We start from the raw sequence: 24,927 nt of genomic DNA on the forward strand, positions 1-24,927 counted from the left end.
ACGCCTGCCCCCGCGCGCCCTGATTGGCTGGCGGTGATGTAATCGCGCGCACATACGGGTACTCCCCACGGCCCCCCGTGGGGCACGGGGGAGGTCGCGCGCCTCTCGCCCGCCCCGCGACCAATCGCCGTGCGGAGCGGCTCGGGGCGCGGGCCGCACCGCGCTCGGCTGCCCCGCCGGCCGCGCTTGATTGGCAGGGGCAGCGGCCAATCAGGATAAGGCACCCGCGGGTCGGTTCGCGCCCCCTTGGCGAAGCGGCGGCCGGGGCGAGAGAGGCCGCGGGAGTGGCGGCGCCGGGAGCCAATGGCCTGAAGGCAAACCGTGCCGCCGGGAGGGAGGGGATGGGGCGGCGGGACGGAGGCTGGGAGGGGCGAGGGCGCTCGCTGACAGCCGCTTCCGTCAGTCCTGCCGAGGCTGCGAGGCCGGAAAAAAAAAGTGCGGAGAAAGACGGAGTCCGTGCGCTGTCGTCTTGACTGATGAGAGCTGCAGCCAATAGTTACCAAAGCAGACGAGGGAGACCCAATCAGAGGAAAGCTTTTCGGCGGGGCCTGCGCGTGAGCGGCGAGCGCATCTGCCAATGACAGTGAGGAAGGGCTGTGCCGACGGGGCCGGCGGCCAATGGGCGGCGGGCCGGGGCGGGCGGGCTGAGCCCGGCCCCGCCCGCCTCTCCGAGCGCGGTGACGCGGGCGGGGGGGACGGCGGCTCCAACATGTCCGCGCTGCTGGCGGCGCTCCGAGTGCGCGACCGGGCGGCGGCGGCGGCCGGCGGCGGCCTGCGCGGGGCGGCGCGCACCTGAGTCCGAGCCAGCACCGCCCGCACCCGCGCCGGGCTCCGCAGCGCCGCCGGGTGCCGGGGGACGCGGGGCACGCAGGTAGAGCGGCCGGGGTAAAGCGGGGGAAGGGGCTGAGCGGGCGGGCCGGGGCTGCGGCGCCGGGGGGGCGCGGCGAACGCGGCGTGCGGCGGGTGCGCCCCCGGGGAGCGAGCGGGCGCAGCGAGGCCCGGCCGCCGCCTCCCTGCCGCCGCGGGAGAAGGGAGGGCCGGGGCCGCGCTGACACGGCCCAGGCCACGCACGGCCCTGTGGCGGGCGAGCCGGCGGCTCGGCCTCGCCTGGGTGGCACCGGAGTGTCCGGCGTGTGCCGGCGGCCGGCGGGCTCGCGCACGTGCATGGGCCGGGCCCTGGGGAGCGCCGGGCCGGGCCCGCGCTACCGGCGGGCTGGGTGGGGGGAGCGGCGGCACGGCCCCGGTGTCGGGGAGAAGGTCCGCAAGGCCTGGGTGCTTCTGACGGGCTGGGGATGAAAGCACGGGCAGATGGGCAGTGCCTGGCAGCTTTAGGCGGAAGGAGTTGAAGGCAGTTCTTAGTCGTAGTTTGGAGCTTGCTGGCTCTGCGAACCCAGTGGATATACTTTTATTATAATCTACAATAATACTTCTCTCGGAAGGATGGCGTAATTTTGATGAATTCACTTGGAGGCAGCTAGAAAAATCTGTACCTCTCTCGTTTTGTGTGCTGCGGTATGTTGAGGGATGTGTTTTTACTGTGGGGATGCAGGTGGTGGGTGAAACCACACGTGTTTGGGAGTAGTGGTACAGGAAGGCCTGTGAATATAGGAGTAATAGGTAAACGGGCTTCTGTGTGTTTTGAGAAATAAGGTGGTAAGTTGGCAGGCGTCTAAAGGCTATGGAGGAGGGAGGCTTTGGGTGGTAGGGAAGCCTGTATACAAGTTACAGGCACAGTGGTAACAGGTTGCTACAAGGTTCTGAACTTGTTTTGTTTCGTGGCCAGTGTGGTTAGACTTAATGTGCGAGACCTTAGTGTGTAATATGAGCTGGTATGTGGACAGCAAGTCATGCGTGTTCCTACTGCTGTGCTTTGGTTTGTTTGCTGCTCACACTGGGAGCTGAGAGAGATGCCCGGCTGTCACCGGCTCGATGAGCTCTCTGTCTGGTGTGTGGACATGGGCTAGAGTAGCGAGCAACGTGGTCTGTGTCCTGGAAACTTGAGAGGAGCTGTGAGTTGATGTTTCACGTGTAATGAAGTGGAAAGGCTGGATATTTGTTGTTTAGTTTGTGGAATACAAATGGGAAAACATGTAGCAAATGCTAGCTGTTGGGATCATGATAGTGCTTTTTGGAGAAAAGTCTGTGTGTGTGCTGGGGAGCTGTAGAACTGTAGTTACATGTTTCTGACAGGTATCAGGCACTCTAAATTTCTATTAGATCATCAACACTGTCTTCTTGTAGGTAAATTTTCAAGGATGACTGTGGACTATAGGAAAGTGAGGGGGCTTGGGTGGGTATTTGGGAATGGTTGAAAATGGAGGGAAGAATGAACTTGTACCCAGGGTGAAGATTATGTTAGGATATGTATACATGTGTGTATCAGGGGAATGGTATTTGTGCAAAAGGGAAGCTGGAGTTTTCGTACTGCTGAGTTGGTTAATCTGTGTATAAGAGAGGAGGCAGGCGTTTTTGGCTGAGGCTATGAAAAGTTGAAATGGTGTGGGGGAGGGATGATGAACCGGCTCCAGGGTCCTGTACAGGTTGGTGGCTGTGGGGATTCTTTGCTGCTCATTGTATGGAGAGAAATATTTTATAGTTATGATACCTGGTGAAAATGAAAAAAAGTGAATAAAGATGATGAGGCAGTTTAGTACTGTTAGGAATATTACTGGATTAAAGGAGGTTACAGGACAGTCAAGGGGTTTCTGGTAAAGTAAGTGCTTTTTTTGTTTGTTTATTTTATTCTGTTTGTTTCACTGGATAAATTGACCATTAACTTTAAAGGTTAACTTTTGCTGAAACTAGCACTCATCATGGTGTTGACAGGTCAGTGGCTAACTAAAAGCACTTAATGTGGTGTAGACAAGTTCTTGTGTGTGTGCGCTTGGGCTCCAGTACATCCATTATGTGTATGCATTTTCTATACCTTAACACTTAACTGAGTTTGCATATCCAGAGTATATGAAGTTTTCTATACTGGACTTGTGTTTGAGAGAGTACATCAACACTGGAGGGTCAGAGGTTTGTGAAGAGACAATCCATTTAGAATGGAATGCTGCTTGGATCAATTGGAAATGAGCATTAAATATGTGTGTATTCCATGTTCTGAAGTCTGGGATGGTATGTTCTGTTTATTTGTGTAGGCCCTTATCTGTTGTTCTGCAGATATTTAGAGGAGGCTGTTACATAGGGCGGTGATTTAATTAAGGCACAAAACATCAGGATGAGGGACATGTAATTAATGTAGTATGGAGAGGGCTGCATAGGGAATGCTGAGAACCCATTTTTCTTTTGTAGTGGTATCCATGAGGTGACCAGTTAGTGATGTAAGGAACAAGAGAAAGAAATGAGTAGTCTTGTAGCTATCCTGGACAATCCAGTTCTTTTCTTGTCTGGGGTACATTGCTCTTTTAAGCTTTTCCAATGATAATCACTAATATGTGCTTCTGATTTAGTAAACTTGTCTCAAGAAATAAAAATCTATTACAATTGAAATTCAAGCCTGCAAAATGTGTGTGTTGAACAATTGTTTCACATGCTCACTGTCAAAAACTACTGCTCTCAGGGGTCCAATGGAGAGCAGAGAGTATTTCTTATATGAATCTGTTGCTTCCATATGACAAAAGGGAAAGGCACTAAAATCTGCTCCTAGTAGTGGATGTAAAAATCTGTGTTTATGAAGTATTTGTGTTACTCTTTGAAGCAGGCCTTATTTAGACTGCAGCAAGGGATGGGATGTGCATGGAACAGTGGTCAGTGAGTATTGAATGTCCTCCTTAAATGGAGCAGACTGCAGCACACCTTGCTGAATGCTGCTGCCACAGTGTTTAGCAGGGCAGGGGTGGGCTTGGTTTGTCAGTGTGGTTTCTGTTGCTTGATTTGGTCTTGGGTTGTTTTTTTGTTTTTTTTTGTTTGTTTTTTTTTTTTAAAAAACACTGAAAATGAAAATGGATCATTTGGTAGTGCCTTGCATCATCAGTCCAGTAGGAATGCTTAAATCTGCCATATAGGTTTACTGCTGTAGCTTAGGAAGTGGGAAATGGCTGTTCTTTTCCAGTCAGCACTGGAACATAATTAGCTAACCATTGGCTTTTACAAGCATGGTTTCTTCCAAATGAATGGGAAAGCCTTGGTGAAAGAATCAAAGCTCCAGACTCCATGTTTCGACTGTGGAGAGTGATTACTGTAACAGGCCATACATATTTTTGTGCCCATAGTAGTTTTGGTTTTTTTTCCCCTAGGACTGGTTCTTTCTGCTCACTACCTTAATAAAATATGCTCTATTTTGTTTGGGGTTTGTTTTTTTAGTTCTTGTCACTTGTCCACTGATCTCTCTGAATTCAATGCTGCACTTCCCTGCAAAAGAAGCATTCTTCAGATCTTGGGCCTTTTAGCAACTGAAGTGATTCAATATGAGTATTGTTCTTCTCACTAAATTGGAGGAGAGCAGTGGTAATTTCTTTGGAAAACAGTTGAAATCAAAACTTTTGCTGTCTTGGTTCCTTTCTTACGTATTACTTTTTAAATTCTGTGCTTCAGTTTATGCTTGATGGTCTTCATGATTTGGCTTATAGCTGTACAGGGTGTGAATTGTAACTTCTTATTTCTCACTGTCTGTTAGCAATGTGAATGCAGCATAAATGTTTTATGCATCTTAGAGTAGTCAGGTTTAGCCCCAACCTCCAGCATCTCAGGTATATGTAAAATGTTCAGGGAATTTAATGTCAAAATCTAGACCAGTAATTGCAGCTTCTTAATAAAAAAAGCCACCCAGATAGAATGACTTCTGACTAGAGAAGCTGAAGAAGGAGAAATTGAAAGATGATCCCTTATGTAAGAACAAGGATGCGGAGTTTCCAGAAAGATTATCAGTACTGCTTTTACTTAACAGAAAACTTTGCAAACTTCTTAGCTGTTTGGATTATGTTTTTCAGCCTTAGACAGATGTCTAGTGTGGGAAACTTTATTCAAACTGCTTATAATTTGCTCAAGCCTTGTGCAAATTTATATTTGTATCATATGATAAAGTCAGATAAATATTTGGAAGAATTTATTAGTGTCGCTTCAGAAGAAAACTGGTCTGAAAATCTTTGTGAAGCTGGTAAGAAATTAATGAGCTGGGTAGCTCATCTCTAGTTTCTAGAGATGAGCAGTTCAGCTCATCTCAGTTTCTTGAGACATTATTGGTATGTTGAAATATAAGGGTTGCCAGTGAGTGTAGGTTAAATTAGTATTCTGGCTCTTGGAAAACCCTGTTTTGGGAAGGAAAGTACAAAGATGTTTTAATGTAGAGGATGATGACAGAAGGGAAAATTCAGTGTCTCAGCAGACAGCAGCCTTTCTTACTATTTTGAAGGAAATTACTCAGGCCCAGGTATTTTTGTTCTGCTGTGAAAATGTTACCCACAATTCTTTTTTTCCCTGTGCACCATTAGTTTCTCATTAACGTTACCTCAGTGTGTTATTTTATGATGTCACTATGTTACTGTCTCCTGGCATAGATTTTCTTCATCTTTGATGGAAATAACTATTAATTGAGTTTTCTTTCAAACAAATAGTACAACTAGGTGCTTAAGTCTGTTTTCACAAGAGTTAACATGAAACAGATCAGAAAAACACCGCTTAAGGATGTTTCAGACTGGGCTGCTGGAGAATATTAAATGGCTTTTTAGTGAGTATGGTAATGATATGTCAAGAACCACAGACTTCCAGTTAAATCACAAAGGAAAGTGTCATTAGTTCTTTCAGTTTTCATGGGATTAGTGTGTTAACAGAAAATGTCATCTTCAGTAATCCTACTTTTGTGTCTGCACCCCAGTATAGGAACTTGACCTTTACTGAATGTAGAGCAAACATGGCTCTGCTTTGTTAGCATATGAATTAATTGTTTTTATCAAGGAGGTAATGAAGTTAGATGACAAGGATTTATCAAGCAGAGGAGGTAGCATGTTCTTGTAAGTTTGTCATGCAGTACTGCTTTGGTCTGTTCTCACCAGCTTGTTGGTCCTGCTAAAGGCAGGTATATGTTTGAAACTCATTATCTTCTATTTAAAATGTTATCGAAAAAGAAAAATTGGTAACAGGAGAGAACACCTCAGTGATGGAAATATTTGTTAAGAACTGATGTTTTGATTCAAGTGGAACAGTGAATATTATGTTGGTCAGCTTATTCCAAAAGAAAAATAAAACGGTTAAACAGTTCTGGGTGACTGTTGGTTAAGCTGATGTGCAAGTCATAAAAAGCATTATTGAGTACATGCTGCTTTCCTATCACTACCTCCAATGGAACCATTGATTGAGCTGTCTTTCCAATGTTATTTGAGAAGTTTTGTAAAAGAGTAATTGTAGGTGATGCGTGAAGTATGTAGATCTTTGGTGGGCTGTCTTTTTCGTTATTCAGAAAACTTTTCTAGAGTATCCCACTAGCTTTTGAAACTCCTAACCTGTAAAGGGGTGGAAACAAAAGTGGATGAGTGGTAGTACACTGCTAGTATCATTACTCCAGAAAAAGGAGCAGCCTGTGCAGGCCTCCTTTCTAGGGTTTTTAAGGTGCATGTTGACAGCTTAAGTCTGTGGGTTTACTTCCTGCTGCTTGAGGTTCTCATAAATGAATGGACAGTACCTGCCACATTGATAAATATTTACATTAGCAAGCGATATGCTGCAGTTGAAGGAGGTTGTAGAGCGAAGATCTAAGTTAGGTAGACTCTGTCCCCAGTGTGTGTACTTCGTGGGATTTATTTTAGACTAATTGTAGTCTGGTTCTGTGGACTGTGTATGTTCCAAGCTTTCCCAGAGTTTGATGTAGGTCAGTCTTGGAGATGTTCAGGTCATTTGTGCAGAAACTTCTATGAGATGTGAACTAAAATACAGGAAGTGGGTGACAGATTTACTTCAAAAGCATGTTCCTAATTCAAACGGACGTGCCAGTACAGCTGTGCCCACTAAAAGGCACGTTAGAGCACTGCAGAGGGTGCTGAGCTATGCAGGGGGACTGGCTTCTACCCTCTACTGGCTCCTTAAGTGTTGCCAGGCCTGCAGAAATTGTCCTACTGCTCTCTAAGGATTGCTTGTTTATTGTGACTGGTAACTAAATATCTGTTCCCAAATTTTTGTCCCTAGTTTTGAAATTTTGTGTGAAAATGACTGGTGTTAAAACTACAACAAATTCTGGAGAGTAGTTCTTTCATGGTTTTGCTTCAGTTAATCAAGAATGAAGCTATCTGTGTGAGCAGCAAGTTATGAAACCTGACTTCCTGTGGCTTTGTGTCTTGTGGTTGGGTATAGGGTACTGTGAGTTCTGTAAGTATTCTCATTTGTTTGGTGCACTGTCTGTCCTGTATGGGATGATGGTTTTGGTAACACAGCTGAGCTTCTGCTGCACTTGTCCTCAAGGGGCACTAGTTTGGATGTCTCTTTTTGATGTGACTGTTTACTTCCACAAAACTCACAGGACCTGATTATTTCTGAAATATTTACCCTTGTGTAAACTTTTCAGTTGTGTTTCAGTGAAACTGTGGGGACACAGACAACACACACTGTAGCTTGGCTTGCTGGGGTTTTATTTTATTTTCCACTAATGTTATTTCTTGTTTTACTGTTTGTGTGTGTACTTTGTTGTCTGTTTTTTAAAAAATAATTATCACTGTTTGAAGTTTCTTCCAAAAGAATTAAAAGTATATTCCCCTCAACATTTCAGGGAACATATCTAGAAATAGGAAATTGTGTTCTTCATGGCAGCTTTTTAAGGGATGCTGAAGGTCTTTTCTTTAGAAGTTAGATGAAATTCTGAAGAGTATTCAACATGCTTGTTAAACCACATCCAAATAAACATTGACAGGTGTAAAGTTGCCTTTGTATATTGCAGCTGTATATATAATACCTCATATAGTAGTTTTGGACCATGATTCTAGGAGAGAAGTGAATGAGGGTTTTCACATTGCATAAGTCTCTGGAGTAGAGCTATACTGGATTTAGATGCGGATTAGCAGTTGGAGGGGGCAGGGACTTGTGTTTGTGATTGCCCTTGTGACCTTGAAAAACTGCTGAAATTGTCATGTGCTTTGAAACTTTTCATATGAGAAGTACTGTACTGAAATGATGTCGGACTGTGGGCTGTTTTGAGAGTTCTGTCTTCAGTGTATAAAGCTGAATAAATTGTTCCTTCTGCTTCTGTTGAAGTGGGTCTATACTCAAAGCACTGCCTTCAGAGAGCTGCAAAGGTATCAAAGGTGAATATAGTGCAGATGTTACTCAGGGTTTTTTATGTGTCCTTTCTTCTCCTGCTCTCTTTTCCTAGTATAGTAGTAAAATATGTCTGTACTACTTGTTCTGTTCCCAATAGGAAAATCTTATCCTGGTCAAAAGGTACCCTGCATACCAGCTTGTGCATAAGATTTCTCTTTTAGTTGCAGACACTGGTTTCTGGTGTCTGATGTGAAGCTTGGTTCTCTGGAACATTTGATAAAAAGTGCTTATATCTGGCTTTTTAGTAAAAGGGTACTTTTTTTTTTTTTTGAGTGTTTGTGTTCAAAGGAAACACAAAGTTCTTTTATTTCAGCTGTTGTAGAACTTGAATTCAGACCTAGCAGGGGTAGTCCATTGACTCCCCCAGGTAGTGTTCAGTCTCTCAACTTGGAAAGTAAAGCAGCTCCATCTAGCTCAAGAGAGCCCCAGTGCACAGTACAGGCTGTTAAGGCTCACAAATGCCTCAGTTTGGGTGTTGTCAGTAAGAACTGAAGTGACGCCTCTAAGGAGGTTATTAACAATGTCTAATTACAGGTGGGATTTACACTATTGCTATTCAGTAATTGAGGGACGACTGCCTATACGTGTATCAAATGGACTCCTCAGATAGGATGTTTATCCATTTGCAAGCTTGTCATGTTTTCTGTGCCTTTATCACTTTTCCAGGAGACATATTACAGCAAGAGCTTTTTTGTTTCACTTTTCCTTTTCTCTGAGATAATGTCTTTCCTGTTCTTTTCTTTGCTGATTGCTTACACTGGTAGATGAATTTATTGGACTCATCCAAAATCTAGGTTGTGTCTCATTATGTTACTCTAAGGAGTAGTTATCTAAACAAGTAGTGAGTTGTGCAAAAGACTTCAAATAATAGATGTTTTATACATAAACAAGATGAAAATAATGTTGCGAAAACAATAGCTAGAGCTGGGAGGAAGAGGGGAGTGTGAAACTTGTTCTGTAAATCCTCTGTAAGTGCACTGCAATTCAAACTGCTGTTCAAAAGATAACCTCCAGTTCATAAGCATCCAGTTGTTTCAAAAAATGCATTAATAATAGGAGTTGTTTGCTTTGTGTGAGCTTTTCCAACCTTTCCTGTTTTAGATTCTATGTGGCTCTTGCAGTGTGGAGAAACTGGAAGAAGTTCAATGTGTCTATCTTTTACAAGCAATTTGTGGGATCAGGGAAAAGACAAGAATACCACTTTTGTGGATGATTACATTGAAAAGAGATGTTCAGTGTTTGCTAGAGTCGAATAGCTGTGCAGTCTCCTCTGAAGTCAGGCCTTAAGAGCTCATCTGTTTTCCATAAGTGGTAGAAGTGATAGTTTAACATTTTCCTGTGCTTTAAAATTGAAACAATAATTAGGCTTGTGATGTGGAAGGAAAGGATAGTTAGGACTGCTGTAGTGCCAATGGTGTTTCATATCTTACTTTTATATCATAGTAGACAATAAATTTATTTTACTTTTTTTTGGCCTTTGGTTTGTCTTATGCTGAACTATGTACTATTATGTCTTAGAGTATTTGAGTGTGGAAGTAGTGGAAGTTAAGAGCTGTTGAAGGTTGATGGCTATTTGTAACATTAAATCAAATTGGATGACATCTCAATTTCTTAACTAGAACATACCAAACACAAGGATTTCTAGGCCAGAGAACTTCTCTAAAATATTTAATGAACTTAAGTATAGTAGCTGTTGTTAAACAAAACAGCTTATTTTGTGATTTTAACTATTGTTACAGTATTATTTTAATTTAAAGAAAAAAGGAATGCTATCAACGTAGCAAATCTGAATTTTGGAGGGACTGGGATAAGGTTACAAACTATTGAAATAGTTTCTCGTGATTTTTATCATGAAGTGAAGCATGAAGTTCTGTACTTCTGGAGTCAGAGAGGAAGAAATACAATTCCAGTATAGTTCAGGATTCTTGAAATTAGCTTGTGTGCTGCTGTTGCCAATGGCAGGAAACAGAATTTAACATGGTTAGAAAAATATGGAAGGTGCTCTGCAATTGTACTTTTTTCATTCATGTTTGGAAAAAAAAATTCCTTGAAAAATACCATATATTCACAGATGTATTTAACAACCACAATATTTTCAGCCTGAAATTTGTTGTCTTTCTGAATAGGTAGAGAGGGAATGTAGTGCTCAGTTACTGCTGTAAGTCATCTTTTTTCAAGGTTTGTCGAGACTTGAAACCTGATTATGTTGTCAAGTTTCACAAAGAACAGGAAGCTAATATGGAAAACTTGTTAGTAGGTCTCTCTCCCCATTGTCCCTTCCTCCAAAGGTCTTGTTTGTTGAAGCACTGATTAAAACAAGCCCTTGCATACAAAGTACAATGTGACAGCTTAGATCTGTCATGGGTTTTCAGATTTGTGCTTAAAGCCTTTTTCTAAAGTCAAGTCATGGTCCTAGAACACTGTATTGGAAACACCTTTTCTGCTATTTATCTTCTTTTTAGTAGTCGGTATCTTAAACTACTCCTAATACAATAAGTGGTGAACCAGATCTACCTGTGAGCAGCCTTTTTTCTGCGCCAGTCATTTGTTCAAGTTGGTTTTTTTCCAGTTAATGTTTATCCCCTCCTTTCCCTGAGTCAAAGTCTGATGGTGTTACTGTAAGGGAGAAACTGAAATAAGTGAGGAGAGGACATGAAAAGTAGTGGTTTTAGTATGGAAGAAAACTGCAGTGCTTTCTGAAGAACTTACTGCATAAATTCACTGATAACTTCAGCTAATCCAGAGAATAGTTGGGTAGGCAGAACACAGAATTCACTGAGTATTCCTTTTTGCTCTCATCATGGGGATCTGTTTTTTGTTCATTTGTCTGTACCTCATTTTAAAGATTTTTATCAGCACATACACTGCACTGCCTTTTATTACCAAGTTTTGCTGCCTGCCACTACCTCTGCTTGCCTTTCAGCAATATCCTGACTGTTTTTGATACTGGCATGAGTAAAACCCAACATGTAAAAATTGACCCCTGACATTGCAGGATAAAATGGAGATTTGCTATTAATCTTCTTTCTTGGTCCTTATTTTTGTTTGTGTTTGGTTTCTTTGGGCTCATTTTCTCCTATTGAATCCAGTCTTGAAAAGGACTGGGGGTAATGAGAGAAGATTTAGTCTATGGTGCTTTTCCCTGAACTGTGTGAGTTACTGGGTTTATTTGCCCTGAATTATTTAAGAAGTTCTTCAGATAGTGGAAAACTTAGTGCTTTATGGATTTAAGGTGTCATGGAATTGGTAGACCTGCGTCACTGTTGCTGGAAGCAAAGATTCTTTTAAGATCTTTGGATGACTGAGAAGATGTACTTTGAACTGCTTTGTTCAGGGAAGGAAAGTAAGAGTGAGCTGATAGGACCCCAGGTTAATTTTTACATTAAGAGGGGAAAAAAAGCAATAAAGCTTATTAGGTCCTACAGCCAAAAGGTAGCATCTTCAAAATTCTATAGACAGGAGAGTTCATTCTTCTGCGTTGGTTTCTAGTCATTAAATTTTATGCTACCTTGGTGAGAGTGCTGGGCACTAGATACATCAACTTCTTTGTCAGCAAGGCACTACTGGTACATTTTTGTAGCTGTTCAAAAACAGGTATAGCACCTTCTTGGAAGCCGAGTCACTTAGTCTACATAATACAGTTTTGGTTTTGTCTCTCATTATGGGAGGTTCGTACCCTCTACCCAAACAGATTTTTGCTGCATGCTATCCAGTTCATGAGTATCGGGTATTCCTCCTTTTAAAGGTGAAAGGTCCTTAGAATAGTTTGTTTTTTTCATCACTTTTCAGCATTTGTACAGTACAGAAAATAGTTTTTGCTAGGCCTTTGTGCACACTCAGGCATTTGCTTCTGGAACCCATTCATAATCCTGACTTTCATTAAGGAAGAAGTTATTTTATAGTTACCTAAGTATGTTAGTGCTGTTGTATTTCTGCAGTTCTCTGCTTCTGAACATATCCAGGATCCTCTTCCTTCTCATGTTGATACTTGGCTATGTCTCATCTCGTTGTAAGAATTGGGTATTGTGCATATGTTGGGTACATATTGCTGAGATGAATTTTCTTCTAGTTTATCTTCTTGAATCAGCTTGTTGCATGAGGATGTGAGAGCAACTACTGGTGCCAAAGCTGTGTTTGAAACTACCCGTGCCAGGAGGTGGGCTTACAGCAGTTCTCAGTTCAGCATAGCCTCACTTTCTGTAAGACTGCACACTGAGGTGTTTCAAACGAGGTTCTTGTGTAGTTGCTAACCTTGGTTCTTGACACTAGTGGTTTTGATACCTGGTGACCTATCTTGTGAGTGGAAGTTCTGTATTTACTTGGAATGTTAATGCTGATGAAGACCATAGAGAAGTCACATAGCTATGACAGTGTTAGCAGTGTCACCAGTCATGTTGCGGTCCTAAAGTAAAAGAGCATGGAATTAAATGTTGACATTGAAACATCTATTATAACTAAATTAAAAAGGTTCATCCACTCTTTTGGATTTTCCCCAAATGCATAGCCTGCAACAGATGTTTATATGACTCCCTTCATAGTAGTCATTCCGGTTTAATTAAATACCAGCACTTGCTGACAAGAATATCTGTAGGTATATGAGAAAGCAACAGAAACCAAAACTTTGCATAGCAAAGGTCATGGTAAGGAGTTTGTCAGAAGGTTTCTGAGCAAGTCAAGCTGTTTTTCTGTGCTTTTTGTCACATTTGCAGATTTCCATAGGGGTAGGAGGACTGCCTCAGCTCATCCGCTGTGGTGTTTGTCATTGCTTAATGTGCAGTTAGAGTATCTTACCCACTGCGTGTTTCAAGCCTAGGTTTTGATGAACTGCAGAGGGACTGAACTATTTTGGGTGAAACATGAGTAATGTCATCACTAGTAAAGAATAGAGTTTGCAGTTGTTTGTCAGGCAGTGGCTGATTCTGTGTCCTGGAGTTTCTGTATGCGTTCAGTTTTGGAGGTCTCTTGTAATAAGGTTGGGAAGAAATTCAAGCTGTCTGAAAAGATGGAAACAATCTGTATTCTAGAAATTCTTTACAGTGTTCATTATGAAACATGTTTGAGTTTTCTTGGTCATTTGCTGTTCTTTTTCACTTCTTTCTCCTCTTTCTCAGGCATCCATTTCTGTAATAAATTTTAGATAGTGTTACAAAGACCAAGTTTTCCCTTTTATAACCTCTGCTGTTTACTGCCTTATAGCCAGATACTTTGAAAACTAGCCAGAAACTGAATTGTTTGATATCTGTGTTTGATATGTCGAGACCTGTTTTTGTTTTATTTTAAATGCACAGAGTTCTTGTATTTAGGCTTTGGAAAATTTGAATTCTGCAAACTGTTGAAGCATAGAGATGGTTCCTGTTCACTGTTTCAGGCATCCTTTCTATGTTATATAATAAAGAAAGCTTTCTGTTTCACTTAATAAAAATGTTCAATACTGCTTTATTTGGACAGCACTATCAATAAGTAGTTTATATAAATCTGTAGAAAAACATTTTTGAAAAAGGTGACTATTTTCAGTCTGCCTGACTATACTGGGGGTCAGTTATGCTTGTCTGACCTGACTGCCTCCTGTCAAATTACTAGGTCTTCAGCTGAGGATAGAACTTTGGAGATTTTTTTTTTTTTTTTTTTTTTTTTTTTGACCTTAGCAAGATGTTTTGGTGTCCAGCAGCATACTCCTGTTTACAGTCTGTATGGGAGATGAGTGACTGACTAGACAAATGAAAGTTGGTTGAGGAATCATTTTCAAGGGTGGCTGGTCAATGGTCCATACTCTGAGCAGCAGTTACAGCTAGAGCTCCTCAAGGGTCTAAGTCACTCTTGTTGACTGTTTTTGGTATTCAGCAGTAGTGGGCTTGGAATAAGCAAGGTATGTTCATTGAATAAACATTTAATCTAAGAAAGGAAAAATACTCTTTTTTAGTGTCAAAAATGAAGTTTTAAAACATAGTTATCAATATGTCTTGTCTCTCACTTGCCTTTAGTATTCTGAACCTTGAGGTAAAGCAAAGTGATTTGTAGAGCATTTGAAGTTACTGGGAAGGGCAGGGTAAGCAGGATGCTGGGCAGTGAAACTAAATCTCAGTTTTTCTGAGGCTAGTTTATTTTCACAAGCCTGCATAAAGAGGGAATGAACTGTCATCTTGGATGCTACATGTGACAATCTCCAGAACAGACAGTGCTTGAGGCAGAGTTTTCCTACAGAAACAGTATTCTAGTCGGTGAAGGTGTGGTGGGTTTAATTGTGATAGCCTTTCTCATGGGGTTGGGGAAAATGCAACTTTGTTTGTTTCTTTAACTGAGAGAGCTTAGGTGTGTTTCTGCTTGTGTTTTTAAAGAAATCTGTAGTGGCCAGTAACAAACTTCTTTGGCAGGCATTTTGTGCTTTAAGATAAGTCAGAATCTCAGCTTTTAGTCTTCCGTTGCATCCAGGTGTGGATGTGTTACTGTAAGCAATTGCATTAGTATGCCAGACTTCTCCATTCTCTCTGCACTTAAACATGCTATGTGTGGCTATGTTCCTTAACTAAAATAGTCAAGTAGGTTGCTACTTGTAGCTAATGTTTATTGCACCTTTGTCTTTTGAGTATTGGCGTGTCTAATTATAAAATTGATAATCAGTTGCTTGATTTGGAATGTCGTACTAAATTGGCAGTGTTTTAGTAACTTTTTTGTTTACTTTGTGGTCCCGTGCTGAGCTTGTTATTGTAATTCTCTGTGAAAGCAGAGAGTGAACACACTTTCGAGTAACATTTCAGTCACTTTCAAAATATCAGGAAATAAGGCAGGTTTGCTGCATTTTGTTAATAAAGCCATAGCTTCAAGCACCAGCACAGTTGTCGCCTTTCTGCAAGTTAGAGCACAATCAAGTAGTAGGAGCCATTAGCACTGTTCAGCAGTGATGCCACTGCCTTCAGCTTACATGCACAGTTTAATAAAATGTTAATAATGTTTGTTGTTTCATTCCCACACCACGCCCAGGGAAGAGTGTAGCATATATATAAACATTGATATATCTATATATATATATGGGGCTGTGAAGCTGATTAGAGGGCTGGAGCACGTCTCCTGTGTGGTAAAGCTGATAAGAGTTGAGGTTGTTCAGGCTGAGGAAGAGAAGGCTCTGTTGAGACCTTAGAGCAACCTTCCAGTACCTAAAGGGTGCCTACGAGAAAACTGGAATGGGACTTTTGACAAAGGTATGCTTTAATGGGACAAAGGATAACAACTTTAAACTGCAAGAGGATAGGTTTAGATTGAATATTAGGAAAAAATTCTTACTGTGAGGGTAGTGAGGCACTGGAAGCAGTTGCCCAGAGAAATTGCACATGTCCTGTTCCTTTCAGTGTCCAAGGCCAGGTTGGATGGAGCTTTGAGCAACCTGGTCCAGTAAAGTGTCCCTGCTTGTGGCAGGTGGGTTGGAACACAGTGATCTTTGAGGTCATTTCCAACCCAAACCACTCTTTGAAGATTTGAGAAACACATAGCTATTGCTTTAGAGATCAGGTATTTGCATAGAAGAGAGTATACAAGGCCATGGTCTCAAGTCATAGAAGTGATGTTGGAGGCACTTAGAAGGATGTGGGAGATCTTTTGGGGACTAATGTGTAAGTAGCACTTTATATAGGCAGCCGGTTGCCTAATGCCAGCTCTTCAGTTTCAGAAGCCTGGAAACCTACTGAAATTGGCACTTGTTGTGCTGTGTTCAGCATCTCTTTGAAAACTCAGATCAGCAGTCTTCTATTCACATACCTATTTCTGATTTTTTGTGGCTAGGGGTCTGCTTTTTATGTAGTAGGTTTTACTGAACTATTTGTGTAATCCCCAAGCTAATTGTCTGCTTTCCTTTTAAACTGCTAAATTCATCTGGTTCTTTCAGTTGTCATTCTGCAAGTGCCAGAATATTTAAGAGTATTCCTTTGCGTGCCATGATTATTTTATGGATTCCTAGTTTGATCCAGATAGTTTGTTACACTAATATAGAATACATACAGGTTAAACGTTATGGTAGTAAACTGGTAAGGCTGATATGTGAGCTTTAGAGTATAGAAATAATTTTAAAATATCTTGACAACTTGTCGTATAAATGGGATGCCAGAATATGGTGTTTGCCCCCTTGATACAATTAATGTGTTTTTTTAAGTGTGTCTTTGTGCTAAGATGTTTCCATCACTATGCATATCTTGCAGCCAGCAGTGTACAGGAGCAGTAATAAACTTTGGTGGAGCTGGAGATGGTATCTTAATCTGTGTTATCCAAATCTGCCTGCAGCTGATGTCTGAAATGATGAGTAGCATAAAAGTGAATGTTGAATTATTAACATGCTAACTTTCCTAGAATAATTTTGGCTGTCATGTCTGTCATGGCATTGACTGCCTGTCATGCCCTTAAGCACCTTCTCTAAGAATTGATTTCTTGAAAATTGGCATGATCTGCTTGTATGTAAATTTTAATAGTCTTACTTACACAATTCCCCTTTGAATTTTTGCAGGATTAGTTCAACAAGTATTGTCATACTCATATAGTGGCAAAATTAAAACAGCTTTTACTAAATAGAGATATCTTAAACTTCAGCATTGAACTATATATTGCAAATTGAGAATTTAAACTATTGATTAAAAGTGAGTTCAAGTGACTTATTGTGGAACTGAAGTTGCAGAATGAATCGGACAAAACATTGAGTTCTTAAGCTTACAAGTTGCCAAGTAGCTGCTTCTTGCCAAGTATTCTTGTGTAGATGATAAGTGAAACAGTTCAGATAGACTCAGTGCAGACACCTGAAAAAGATTCCATGTGTCCAGGCAACGATACTGGAGCCTGCTGTCAGAAAAAACAGGTAATGGAAGTTTGCTTCACTCTGCAGTCCCTAGAGATAGTAATTCTTTTAACTAGACTTCTTCTTAAAAAGTTTGTCTAGCCTGATGGAGAAGTAGAGCATCCTGTATAAGGAGAGTAGTGTGTTTTCTGAAATAGTCTAGACAAGTCATCTGTGTCCTGAAATAAGACTTTCCATGCCATGTTATGGATTGAATATCATTTGACTACAGGTATATCGATTCTATTACAGTATGGGAGTACATAATTATGTATTCTGTAGGATCAGCTGCTTCTCTTCCACATTGGTTATAACTGCCTTAAAAAAGCTTTGAGATATGCCTTATCTGAAATTAATCAAATCAGGCTGATTTAGGAAGGTAATAAATCTATTTATCAATAAGGAAATTACTTTCTAAACAAATGGGCCCTCTTAGAAAATTTTAATTGTCTTTACATTTCTACGTGCTGATTCTGTTAATAGTAATACAGTGTTGTTACAGAAGTAACTTTGCTGGTAATTACAAGAAGAATTTTAATCTGGAAGAGACAAAGGGGGAAAGAATGTTCTAAAACTGTAACTGAGATATAGTAATAACTATGTGTGTTAACAATTCCTATTTGGAGCCTTCAGTTCCTGTATTACTTAGATTACTTCTTTTGAAAGATTGTGTGTGTAGGCTGTGAGTTGACATAACAGATGCCTGAATTCTCTCTTTCCAAGCTGTATGCTTTGCAGTAAATATTAAATGCATATAGCATCATAACTCTTAATATTTGGCAGCTCGTACTACTGGTTTTCTTATGTTACCAATTTAAACTTGCTGGTGATTTTATTGTGGTGTTGAATGACCTTTTTTCTGCATTTAATTTAACTCCTGATGTATATAAATTTAGCAAGTGGTAACATGACTAAAAAAAGCTACAAATAGATCCAATGTCTAAGTAGTGTGGCAGAGAATTTATGCCTTCTGTAACTGCACATCAGTGGTGGCCAAGTTTTTTGGTTTTGTTTTTTTTTTTTTAATCTGCTGTGATGGCTCAGTTTTAGTGTATTTATACTTGAAGACTTACCATTAGAAGTTGAAGAGTAGCCTTATTCGAGAGAGTGGAAGTCATTGGTATTATATATAAAGAAATAAAACCCCATTCTTATTATCCCTTTTAAATTTGATGCATCTTGATTTGTCATTGTCAAACATACCAGCATTAGCGAATTCTTGCTGTATTTTTTGTATCTGGTCCTAACTTAAATACTGTTATTTTGATACTTTTTGCTTTTCATCCTACTTTGTAGAGTTTAAATTCTTTCTAAAGTTTGGATATACCTGTGGTCACACTTAGGGTTGTGTTACATATGTCAGATAGGAAAAATGTGATTAGTATTGTAATGGCTTCATTCCCCTAATAGACAAAATATGATGCTGTTGTGCCTTTGAGAATCCTTTATGGGATATTAGTCCTAAATACAGGATCTGTGCAGAAAGACATGTATAAACCAGTTTTAAGCTTTTTTTTTTAGTGTCAGAAACAGTAGAAATTTAAGATACGGTATTGAGGATAAAAAACTCTTGATTGGCTTCAGTGATTGTAGCAAGACTTGATTCAAAAACTGACCTGTTCTAAATGCATTGTTAGCCAGTAGGAGGTAGGATAAAGTTCTCTACCCAGATAAATATTAATTTTTGAAGACTCTTGCTTAAGAATCACTGAATACTGGTCACAGAGGAATTAGTCGGGGTAGCCGTCTGTAGATAATCTGTTACTTTTTCTTCTGACCATTTCATATGAGACACTCAGAAGGATATTAATCTTTTGAAAACTATCAGACTTGGACTGTAACCCACAGCTGAAGCATCTTAAAACTTTGTAGCTCAGTCACCTTTGCTGTCATAGTAATGAAATTATATTATTATGTCAATTTTCTTAACTCTGTATCCTACAGTGCAATGAGGTTTGTAATAATGGACTTGATTATCCAAAAGTATGTAGCTGCTACCAAATTAACTGATCTGAACTATGTTGCTTTCTCTGATCTTGCTGACAGTTGATGCTGTAGGAGTTTATGGTTTTATGCTTAAGATGCTTTCTTTGAACTGCTTAACTAGAAAGGGCTAAGCTTTTTGAATTGCTTAATCAACAGAGGGGTTTTATTTTCAAGATTTCTCCTGAGTTTGAATAATACTATAGTTTACTAATACTTTTCTAGGCAAAGGAATGACAGACTCTGGATGCTCATTAATAGTGCTATAGTAGGTAGAATGGATGAGACTGTCAAGTGAGGTGTGGTTTAGGGACATACTGTTTCGTCCCAGAGGACTTCAGAAAAAATGTGCCTTGTAATATTATTAGGTGACAGGTGTGGTGGATTCTTTCTCAGAACATCTGACCAGTGCTCAGGCTGGTTTTGTGGACATTTACAGAATCTAATCTACCAGTAGTGGTTGTATTTTTTTAAAAAAACATCAGGTTGAAGGCCAGATGTTAACAAAGACAACAAATGGACAGATATTTTCAAACTGACACATTATGGTGCTGCTACCCAGGTCTTCTATCTAGTTATGTGATAACTAAATTTACCTCATGGAAAAGCAGTGTAAGAATATGCTCAAATGATAGTCACTGCAATGATAGTCAAAATGAGCTTAGGTTGCCCATGCATATCACTTCAGTGTGTCTGAGCTGGAATTTTGAGTCCCCATCAGGGAGATGAATGATTGTAGACTCTGCCCTTTGCATCAAGGAAAACCACAAACCCATACAGAATACAAACTCATCTTTCTCAATCTGTGAGTCCTGGACTGTTGTGAAAGGTGTAATATGTATCTAGAACTTGCAGTACAGCTATTATGTAAAGTAAGATAAAAGCTAGTTAGAAACTTTTGCAAGCTTTTCTCTAGAAAGTCCTAGCAGCCCAAATTTCTTCAGAGTAAAAGTCCTCTGCTTACAGTGCTTTGTTGTTTCAGTTGAGGGGTTTTTTTTAAGAAGATGTACATATACATGGAATATATTTTTACTGTTGAAAGTACTTCCTTCTGCTTAGTTCAACTAATGATCAAATAACTGAAAATGAAAGAGTTTTGTACTTGGATATTTTTATTGAAGCATGTTAGATGGCTGTGCTCTTGAGCCTCTTCTCTTCCTAAAGCTGGCTGTTTGCAGAGCTGCCCAGCAGAACTGACGGAGAGATGATTCTGCATTTCTCTGCTTGACTTGTGCTGAGCATGACTCTGATCTATTACAGAAGAACAGAGAAGTAGGTGCTTGCCAGGGATCTCCCAGTAGGCAAATGCAGATTGCATATGCACATTCTGAACTCCAGTAAGGCTGGCTTTTGGTCTTCCTTCATCTTCTGCTTGTATAATTCAACAAAGTTTGATTTCCTTACCAGCCAGATGAGCAGGCTCTGCTTGAGGCATTCATTCGTACCAGTGTAGCTGTCTGTATGTCTGCTCAGTTACAGAGTGTGGAACAGGAACGGGCTGCTGAGAGCAAATATCACTTAAGCTACCATTGCTGCCAAGATATCCACACAGCCATAACGTGAATTTACTGATCTAAAGCTTACCTGAAGGTGAGTCGCACAGAATTTAGGAATTACAAAAATGCATATAGGTACTAAAGACAGGTCTGCAGGAAGAAAATTCAGAATATCTTTAAGATGTGTCAAAAAGCAGCTTTCTGATGCTATAACTTATGTCCATCATTTGTGAGGTGCTGTTTAAAAGTATGGACCTAATTAGAATGCTAAGCCCATGGTATTATCAAGCTTTTAGGTAAGTGGGAAATACTGGTCTAACAGTGTATTCCTGTTGGAAATTCATAATTTAATAGTTTAAATTACTAATTGGCAAACTTTAACTTGCTTAACTCAACTTTGACTGGAACCCCAAGCAAATTTATTTCAAGGCATTTAGCTTTTCAGGAAGTTCTAGGTTTTACTTCTGAAACACAGTGGAAGGATACTTTTGCAGATTTTTCAAAACTGTAATATTATATCAAGTGCTTCAAAAAGGATGAAGCACCTAAATTCCTTCACAGAGTTCTTAATTTTGAACTTTAGTCTCCTCCTTTAATTCCTCCTTAACTCCTTACTTTAACTGGTTAATATGAATGTTTTAGTGCAGCTTCCATGTTTGAAAGGGGGAAAAAGAATTCACCAAAAACTCCCACATCTGCAAATCACAAATCTAGACTTTGTTCAGACTTGGTTGATTCACAATAGAATCACAAATCAAGACTTCAGTCTTGGTTCTATATAGAATGAAGAATCACTTAGCAAATGTAGAGAGAATCTTTTATTACAATGAATGAACGACTTTCTCTGTAGCATGGAAGCTGTGCATTGTATCAAGTAAGCAAGCGGAAAATAACTCCTTGTTTCGTTTTGGCTTTGTTATATAGGTACAATAAGGAAGAGCTACTGCATGAATTTGCAGCACTGGTGTATTCCCCAGTGCTCTCACTTTCCCCAAAAAGTCAAGTATCCCAATGAATGCCTTTTTCAAGAAAGGGATGTTACCTTAGGTGTACTGTACATTGGAAACATGCCCTTGGTAGGTTGCAGTTTACTAGCTAAGCTGTGGAATCCATTGGTGCTCCTTTCTTTCTCCCTCCTCCTGTCTCTTACTTCTGCAACATCTTCCACACAGTTTACAGTTCTGGGGGACAATATTGGCAGTGGTGGTATTGTGCTGTCATAGGGCGCATCAGGGCACATCAGATTATAGCTCTTGATGCTCAGTCAGGGATTTGTTTGTTTTCTTATTTCAAAGCAGCGGTGATTTGGCTGTCAATGAAAGGTCAGAGTCCAGGTCTAGCTGGTTGGGAGGCAGAGTAAACACTGTTTTTCTGGTACTTCTCTGGCCAGAGTTTGGAAACTTGCAAAGGACTGGATGTTGTGGTAGCTTTGTTTGTTTCAAACTCTAGGATTCAGCTTGAGGAACATTAGTGCTTTGTGACCAGCATTATTAAGTATGTGTTTAATCAGTGGAAAAGCTAGCATTTGGTGCCTACACTCTGTAAAATAACATGATAGGGTTCTTCAAATTTCTCTGGACTCTCATTTATTTTCTTAATGATCTTATTTTCAAATAGTGAGTTTAGTTCTTTAGCAGTGAATTACTTATGATGGCTTTGTTTGGTTTTACCTTCTGAAGAAAATACTGTAAACATGGTCAAATTCAAAATGCTTTATTAGCCCAGGAATATTTAAGTTTTTATCAGTTAAAAACTATCCTACTGTATGGTGCTGATGTCTTAGTAGCAAAATAGTTTACTGAACTTAGTCCTACTAAAATATTACATATTTAAATAGTGCAAAGCCTTCAGTAGCCCAAATAAAATGCTTAATATATCTTTGTAATTTTGTTAAGCCTTTAACAGGAAGCATTCAGCTTTATGCTTGTGATGTAATTTATGATAATCTGGACAAGACATTTAGATTTGTGCATTGTGAGCATTTTTGGTACTCAAGTTGTTAGGAGCGGAATATAATTGTCTGTTATCCCAAAGCTGTATCATGAATCTAAATGTCTTTTCATACTGACAGGAAACAACCCATGCAGCTTATTTGGAGAGGTAAGAGTCACTACTGTGAAAATTAAGTAGAAGTAGTGTCCTTTCATTTTGCCATATTCAATGGTAGAGGCTATATCTTCAGGTGCTTTTGTGTTTTGGGACACTGAATACTGTATTCCTCACTTCTGAGAAGTGAGATAGTGTACATAGAATTTGTATAAATGCAATCATATTCTGATATAAAATGCTCTTAGCCCAAAATACCCATTTTGGAATCTGCCCTACTGTAAGCAACCTTCTGGCTTAAAATGATCCTGGTCTAAGGAATGCTCTCACATCTTCTATAGAGTAGAATCTGGGGAGCTCAGAGGCTCTTGTTTCTGAAAAGCAGAGCATTCATCTTCCAGGGCTACTTTTGTGAGTTTGCCACTTTTAAAGGCCACTAGCCACAGAAGCACTGAGGCTCCTGAGCACTTGGTGCAAGTGCCTTGCAATGCTCCTGGCTGGGGGGAGTGTTCTGAAGGTGGGAGACAGTGCATGGAGGGAGCCATGTCCTGGCCACGTGTTTTGTGTCTGTGGCCTAAAACCTTGTGTGTTGAAGAAAAGCTGTTTTAAACAACTTTGTGAATTTGCACCAAGTGTGTTTTATTTTACTCCCTGAAGTTCCTTGATGTGGAACTTTTTTACTGAAGCTTTTTTACGTTCTGAGGAGGGCTTTTGCCTTGTAGTTTAATACAATGATTTAGGATACTTTTTCAGAGTTCATTAATGATTTAGTGCATGCTGCTTAAGGTGTAGTTACACAATACTTGGAACAAATATGAATTGGCAGCAACTCCCAGTTTTGCATTTCTATTGCTGGCACTTGTCTGATCTGACATTTCCTAAGCTGGTTTGGAGACCTCAGGTGACAGGAAATAATTTTTCTGGATTAGTTTGGTTCTTTGAACATTCCATCCTATTGTGGTGCATAAAAAGAGAGAATTCTGGGGAAAACTCAGGGCTTGCAATGGTGTAGAGCTATGGGCATGGAACTTACTGAACTCCTGCAATTCTTCAAAAGGTGGAAAAGTAGTCCTTTGACGCTTTTTAGGAGTTGAAAAGCACTACTGAGTGTTTGGAAGAGGTGAGCCATAATGAAATGTTGTCATGCCTCCATTCCTCCATCAGTGGGCTTAAAGTCAAGGTCAGCAGTAAGTCTGCTTTATCACTCAGCTCATCCAGAGTGCTGTTATCAGTTTAAAATCTTCACTGTCACAACAAAACATCTATTTCCCTCCTGTCCCAGAGAAAGCTGGCTGTTATCCAGAATTTTTCCTACGATAATTCCTTCTACCAGTGTATTCTTAAAACAAATTCTGGAAGATGCAGTGGTTTATAAGATTAAATATGTAGTCCCTGATGCATTAAGGATTTTGGGTGTTTGCATCCTGTTCAAAACAATGGGTAGATGCTGTTGCTGATCCACATATCTGAACTGTTGGTTATTCACTACTTTTACATTTTCAGGTGAATTTCTAGTTAATTTTATAGAAATTATTTTTTGAAGAAATGTAATGATTCGTATTACAGAGGCTCTGAAATAATTTTGCAGTTGAAGCTTACTGCTTTTGTTTTAAGCTCTTGTACATTTTTACATCTAAGGAAGCAGAATAAAGAGCTCACAAATTACACATGCTGCACATAGTGAGTTTAAGTCATGTCAAACACTCAAGGTGTGTGCTCTATCATCTGAATAGGTAAATAAAATTAAGACAGCACAGTGATGCTATCAGGCATGCAAAAGCTATTCCTTCTGTTACTGAATTTAGGGACTTGAATGGCAGGTAATAGGCTGATGACTTTTTAAGTGCTTGTCAGTGTTGGTGAGGGAAATAGAGAAAAATATTAATCTGATTTGTTGTTAGCATAAATCTTGAATATGGTGTTTAGAGAGTTTACTGAAAGGTCTTTGCACATCCAGGCACAGCTTTAGTTCAAACACTTCTATTTAGGAAAAAGTTGTATTCATGAAAAAATTAATGTACAAATCTGTTGTATGCCATCTGGAGTAGCTAACTACTTACTTTGTTTCTTTCTAGGAAATACCAAAATAAGGCAGATGTTGTGTCCTGTACTGTTATCTCAAGGTTTTGCAAGTCATTCTGTTATGTGCTTCTTGGCAGCAGGAATGTAAACTAATTCTTTCAGCACTGAACTAGAACCTTGACAAGGTTAAAATTACAGGTAAGAATGAATTCTGCCACTTGGGAATTTATGGGAATATGTAATTCCTTTGTTTTTAATTTGTTTCTTGTGTTTTTAATTTGCAATTTGTAATTGACTATGGATTTAATGGAAATTTCTGAA

General features: G+C 40.0%; 1 protein-coding gene across 1 annotated transcript in view; it reads left to right on the forward strand.

Annotated features, from left to right (window-relative positions):
• The first annotated feature begins 772 nt into the window (after positions 1–772).
• The window catches only part of PPM1B (protein phosphatase, Mg2+/Mn2+ dependent 1B), a 59,459-nt gene continuing 35,304 nt past the window's right edge, over positions 773–24,927 (forward strand). Inside the window, exons 1-2 of the mRNA XM_021526452.3 lie at positions 773–871; positions 24,660–24,804. The gene's annotated coding sequence lies outside the window, so the exon portion shown is untranslated. The remainder of the gene's footprint in view (positions 872–24,659; positions 24,805–24,927) is intronic.

This window comes from Lonchura striata, chromosome 3, assembly GCF_046129695.1.
Source record: "Lonchura striata isolate bLonStr1 chromosome 3, bLonStr1.mat, whole genome shotgun sequence".
NCBI lineage: Eukaryota > Metazoa > Chordata > Aves > Passeriformes > Estrildidae > Lonchura > Lonchura striata.